A 7,361-nucleotide genomic window follows, 5' to 3' on the forward strand; every position below is an offset into this window, starting at 1 on the left:
TTAAGGGCATGGCTGAATTCACTTTTGCTATTTTAAGGATGTAAAAAAACGCTCTGCTCCCCGGCGCATGGTCTAACAGGGTTGTGCAATAAACCAATCAGAGTCTCATCTCACATTTCCTTTTAAAGTCGGTTGTGTCATGCCATTGTGCATTTGCTGCATGGCGGACTTTGTAAGTGTAAAAACTGAACGATTTACTGGTGAGAAAACAGTTAAACAGAGCATCTGCAGCAGGAGGATAAAGAACGAGCCTCCTCCATTCGGCCTCTTTACTCTCTCTTTACTTTACTTTTACTCTTTACTTTACTCCTTTACTTTGGTGGAATGAGGAAACAGTGAAAACTCACTCCACTGAAGACAGCCATTAGCCCAGGGGTTTTTAAACTGTGGGCCGCACCCCACCAAGGGGGCGCGAGACATTGAGACGTGCACTCGAGTAAATTATGATGATAATTTTTATGCATTCACTAGAGGGAATAATATGATTAATGTTAGCTCCACAGCTAACTATCAGGCACCAGTAGAGTTACTGCGTTCCAGTAAAATATATACAAATAAAATGGACCGGGTACTTTTTAAAAATAATGAGGATGAATGAAAGTCAAACAAAAAAGTCCCCTTCTTAATCAAATCAGCAGGATGGCCATCCAGATCCACTTACTTTGAAGAAGTATGTTACACTTACGTTTACATGGACATCAGTAATAGTTATTTTCCTTAATCTGAATAAGACAATAATTACGTGAAGTGCTTTTTGAATGGTTCATCACCAGGCTATTCACATTTCCTGCAGAGGCTCAAGTTATTTTGGGTGTTTCATCTTCAATTTCTCGACTTTAACTGCAGTTCGGCATTTTAACTTTCACTCATGAACATTTCATTCATGCCCCCATGACAAATTGGGGTATTTGACGCGCGAATATGAAGGATTGGTGGAAGAGTGTTGTTTTTATTGATACCGCACGTCGAATGAAAAAAAAACTTCTGCATTTCATGATGTGCATGTGTGTGTGCCAGAGATGGGGTACTCGAGTCACATGATTTGACTCGAGTCAGACTTAAGTAACAAAATTTAGGACTTGAGACTTGCTTGACAAATATCCAAAAAAGACTCGACTTGACTGTTATGACTTGAGACTTGACTTGGACTTGAGTTAAATGACTCGAAATAACTTGTTTTTGTTAAATACATAACAGATTGGTCCGAAAGAAAGGTTTTCTGTACTGTTCTTAATAAAGCACTGCAACTGATTCATGACTCGAGTTGATGATTTTTTAAGTGAGTGGATAACCTGGGATATAGTTGTTTTCCATGTCAGAGGGAGTGCCAGACAAGTTAAAAATAAGTAACTTTAAGTAATTTGTGGATGAGTGTTTATAGAGTGGTGGAACTATGAATTTGTAGGCAAAAACTCAGAAGCGAGTTAGCATTTTAGCAGTTCTGCTTCCCTCGTCCCAAAGTCAAAGGGTTTTTTCAATGCGGTTTCAGTAAAATCGCTTAAATAAGGTTTGTGGCTAACACAAACTCAAGATAATTTCACGTTTTATTCTACGACATAAAACACATCAGTTACATCACACTCTTGAAATCTTTAAATCGGTTATGCTTCTTTAAAAAGATGATTGCTATCAAGTTGCCAAATGGGACTACAGGCGGTGTCGGAGACATTATCCGTCATCGAGCTGATCTGGTCTGGAGCGCAGTTCGCTTGTGTTTGGCATTTGGATTTATTTGTAATTTAAGTATTTTCATGAATAGTATTATATAGTTTGTTGTATTTTTCTAATTGGGAATTCATATTGTGTGTAGATAATTAATTCACTTGTAAAGGCTGTCGAGACCAATTCATTTGTTGATAATTTATTTTATTAAACGATTTTATGAAGTTACTGCTGACCAGTGCAGCCTGTCTCTTTCCTGCTCTCAATAATGCAAACGTGTGAATAAATGTGTAAAAATACATGCATGTTGTCGGTGCCAATGGCGTAGTGGAAAAGTGCACCGACACATGCACTCCGGTGTTCGCGGCGACCCGGGTTCGATTCCCGCCTCGTGGTCCTATGCCGATCCTTCCCCTCTCTCTGCTCCCCACACTTTCCTGTCAATTCTCTCTACTGTCCTGTCCAAATAAAGGTGAAAAACCCCTAAAAATAATTATAAAAAAAAAAAAATACATGCATGTTAACTGTCATTTTAACGTGAACAAGTGATTTTTCGCCGTTTTTTTTTTCATCTGAACACATTTAACTGTCATAACTGCAATATTTACACTCCTCCATAAAATGTATAGCAGTGGTGACTGTATGGGCTGCTTTTCGCTGTACTTCGTGATAAAAAAAGAATATGGAATGTTGTTCTCTATCCATGATGGAACTGGCAGGCATTTGATAGACTTGCTCCTCACACCTCATTTCTGTCATCTGTTAAGGTAAGCCAGCTGTGTGCACGCAAGCGATACACTTATTTAAATATGTCTTATGATAATACTGTAGGCACATTTATACATAGAGTTTTAAAACTTACAACAACCGTAAAGCAAAACTGTAAAGTATTTCCCACATAAAAACGATCCAAAAGGCATGTAGGTCTATGTGTTTTTGCATATTTATTTGTTTATAATATATAGCGTGGATTATAATATAATAAACAGAGAGATTAACTCTTTGTCATGGACCATATTTCTAAAAATAAGCTTGATAAGTTGTCTGTTGCAGGGTGGTGCCGACGTGACAGGTGAGCGCCCCGAAGGCACTGTAGTCCGTTTATAGCCTAATTTTAGCTTTTCAATTCTTGCGTTTGCATTAAAGATCCAAAAGTGCTAAAAGTTGTATTTTTGTGTGAGGATTATCTGGCTGGACAAAACTTGTAAGTGTAATAAACAGTGTTTGAACACAGAGCTTATAATTTGCAATCTTCGAAAAGCCTATGGGAAAAAATGGATTTTATCGAGGGAACCAGTTTAATGCTAGCAGCTGATTAGGCTACAAGGTGACATCATAGTTCCTCCACTCAATTGGGTCCGCCTAGGATGGTTCACTGAAGTTGTAATAGGTATACTTTGTAGTGCCTGATTAAAAATAATAATAAAAAAAAAATATTTATATATATATACATATATATATATATATATATATATATATATATATATATATATATATATATATATTTTACATATATATATATATATATATATATATATATATATATATATATATATATATATATACATACATATATATATATATATATATATATATATATACATATATACATATATATATATATATATATATATATATATATATACATATATATATATATATATATATATATATACATATATATATATATACATATATATATACATATATATATATATACATATATATATATACATATATATATATATACATATATACATATACATATATATATATATATATATATACATATATATATATATATATATATATATATATATATATATATATACATATATATATATATATATACATATATATATATATATATATATATATATATATATATATATATATATATATACATATATATATATATATATATATACATATATATATATATATATACATATATATATATATATATATATACATATATATATATATATATATATATAAATGCAGTGAAATCTCGTTTAAATTTATGTAATTTAAAAGAACGTTATAATGACATAAAACTATTTTAAATTATGTATTTTGTATACTGATGCACAAATAAAGGCATGTGTAAAGCTTTTATTTTAGATAGCCTACGACGTGCTACAACTTATGTAAATATATGTTACAGATAAATACATAAAAACATCAAAAAGACATTTAATGTTTACAAACGTTTAAATTATTTTAACTATGCATATCTTTAACTTGTAGTTACCTATAATAATGTTACTAATACGATTAGTGTTGTTAAAATGTCAAGACTTAGAATAGACTATAAAAAGCACCAAATAACCTAGCACCAAAAAACCTCACACCCAGCAGCTTCAGAGCACCAAGCACAAAAACAGCCAGACACAGGAAAAGTTTCTTTCCTCAGGCTGTCTACCTTATGAACAGTTAAATATTCCCCTACTGTGCAATAAATATGTGCAATACTTTCTCATACGCACTTGTACACAGCACCTTATATCAATATACAATGCAATACTCTCTACATTCGCATTTGTACACAGCACCTTATAACCTGTATATTTATAACAATCTGTACATACAACTCAACATCCAGGTTTCTTCACTAACCGCATCTGTTTAATGTTCATCATTTTTTTTATTATTATTATTTTTTTTTTTTGTTTTGTTATTATTTTGTGTTGTCACTTGTCACTTTATGTACACTGGAAGCTTCTGTAGCCAAAACAAATTCCTTGTGTGTGTGAAGCACACTTGGCAATAAAACTGATTCTGATTCAAATATGATTGTAATGTGGTGCAGTACAAAAGTTTTTGATCAGGCATTCAATGTAGATGATTCATTGGGGTCCTAAGCGGACTCGATTGCAGGGGGTCCCGATTTCTCATGACACCGGCTCTTAATCTGCGTTTTGCTCCTTGAGTGAAGGGTTTGCTAATTGTGGGAAAAGTTTAATTTTAGTGTGTAAGCAGTCGTAAAAAACTAATGTGTAAAGATTATTCACTAATTCAGGACAAACAAAAGAGATTGTTTCTTTAGTCGTCTCATATTAACAGTTGAAGTCGCCCTCTTGTGAAGTTTTGTTTCCTTTTTCAAATATTTCCCACATCATGTTGAACAGATTCAGGAATTTTTCACAGTATTTCCTCGAATATTTTTTCTTCTGGAGAAAGTCTTATTTGTTTTATTTTGGCTAGAATAATAGCAGATAAAATTTTTTTCAAAAAGCATTTTAGGTCAATAATATTAGCCACCTTATGCGATATTTGTTTTGGATTGTCTACAGAACAAACCACTGTTATACAATGATTTGCCTAATTACCCTAATTAACCTAGTTAAGCCTTTAAATGTCACTTTAAGGGGGCAGCATGGTGACGCAATGGGTAGCATAATCGCCTCACAGCAGGAAGGTCGCTGGTTCCCTGGCTGGGTCAGTTGGCATTTCTGTGTGGAGTGTGCATGTTCTCACTGTGTTGGCGTGATTTTCATCTGGGTGCTCCGGTTTCCCCCAAAAGTCCTCCACCCCAAAAAAAAAAAACATGTGGTATAGGTGAATTGGGTAAGCTAAATTGTCTGTAGTGTATGTGTGAATGAGTGTATGGGTGTTTCCCAGTGATGGTTGTGGCTGGAAGGGCATCCGCTGCGTAAAACATATGCTGGTTAAGTTGGCGGTTCATTCCGCTGTGACGACCACAGATTAGTAAAGGGACTAAGCCGAAAAGAAAATTAATAAATGAATGTAATTTTAAGCTGAATAATAGTCTCTTGTAAAATATTCAGTCAAATATTATTTACTGTCATAATGACAAAGATAAAAGAAATCAGTTATTAGAAATGAGTTATTAAAATTATTATGTTTAGAAATGTGCTGAAAAAATATTCTCTCTGTTAAACAGAATTTGCAGAAAAAAAATATACAGGAGGGCTAATAATTCAGACTTCAACTGTATATTATAGCACTGGCTGTATTAAAACAGAATAAAATAAATTCTATATAATTAATGCAAAACTTCTTTATATAATCTCAATATACAAGTCATTGGTTGTATGCTACAATACTGACAATAGTTAGCAAAGTTTGCTGACATCAGAATAACAGAGTAAGTGCTTAAATGATTAAAAATGAGAAATAAAACAGAACTGACAGCAAACTCACCATTATTCAGCTCATAGTCAGAGGCTCCAGGAAAAGATTAGCAGTGTTTAGGAGCCAATATTTAGATGAGACAACTTGAAGGGATAGTTCACCCAAAAATTAAAATTCTGTGATCATTTTCTTCTGTTGAACACAATGGAGGATGTACTGAAGAATGTTGCAAACCCATGACCATTGACATCCATAGTAGGAAAAATAAATACTGTGGAAGTCAATGGCTATTCCTCAAAATATCTTCTTTTGTGTTCAACAGAAGAAACAAACTAGTTTTGAACAAGTCTGGAATGAGTAAATAATGACAAACTTTTCATTTTTGAATGTACAATCAATTTTATTCATTCAGAAAAAAAGTTCAAAATGCTTCTTTAATGCTAACCCTCCAAGGATATCGATGGAAACATCATTTGAAGAGGATGTGTTGTTTCTCCAGAGATTATAAGGGTGGCGATTAAAGAAATCCACCCTGAAAGAGTTGAACACCGGCATTCTCAACGTCTCTGATTTCAACAGTACTTCAGCCTGGGTGATGCATTGGGTCAGATGTATACGATAAGCAAAACATGTACATCATTTATTTTAGTTGCTTCATGTTGTATTGTGTGGCTTCAAATCATGAACCAGGTTTTTGTTCCTTGACTTTGAAGATATGATGCAGACATAATTTAAACAGTGACTTTGTATTAAAATTGATTTTAAAAACAGACTTTCATCAAGCCTCACTTTATTACCATGATGAAATGTACTAATGCTACCGCTTAAAGGGGCAGTTCACCCAAAACTGAAAATTCTGGCATTATTAATCACTTGTTAACATGTATCAATACTTTTATTATTTATTATTATTAAAAGGCCCTCCACCACCACCTTACTCCTCCTAGCTCATTTCATAAAGTGGCATGTCTGAGAGCTCCCTCATCCTTGACTTTGTTTCTGAGCAACTTGGGGCTGTTGCTGTCTATGGAGGCTGAGGAGGCTCTCTGATTTCATTTTAAAATATCTTTATTTATGTTCAAAAATAATTTTTTGCCAAAAATATAAGCACGCTCATTTTAGTCTAGGACTGTCCAATATTAAAATTAGAAATATAGAAGTCTACAATTACTTTAGGGTCAGTGTTAGTAATGTACACTTCCATCCACAACACAAACTGAAGAAAACAAGGCCCTCCACCACCCCCTGCTCCTCCTAGATAATTTCTGATATCAGTAATTCTGAAATCTGAGATCTCCCTCACCCTCAAAGTCCAGAAAAATACCAAAAAAATATTTTTTGGTAGTTTCTGGACTTTGTTTCTGAGCAACTTGGGGCTGTTGCTGTGTATGGAGGATGAGGGAGCTCTCCGATTTCATCTAAAAATATCTTCATCTGTGTTCAGGGGATTTTTTAGGCAGTTAAAAAGGGCATTCTCATTTAACCTAAGGCTGTCCAAAAATAACATTAGAAATATAGAAGCCTACAATTACTTTAGGGTCAGTGTTAGTAATGTACACTTCCATCCACAACACAAACTGAAGAAAAAAATGGCCCTCCAC

This window comes from Danio aesculapii, chromosome 22 (genome assembly GCF_903798145.1).
Source record: "Danio aesculapii chromosome 22, fDanAes4.1, whole genome shotgun sequence".
NCBI classification, from domain to species: Eukaryota; Metazoa; Chordata; class Actinopteri; order Cypriniformes; family Danionidae; genus Danio; species Danio aesculapii.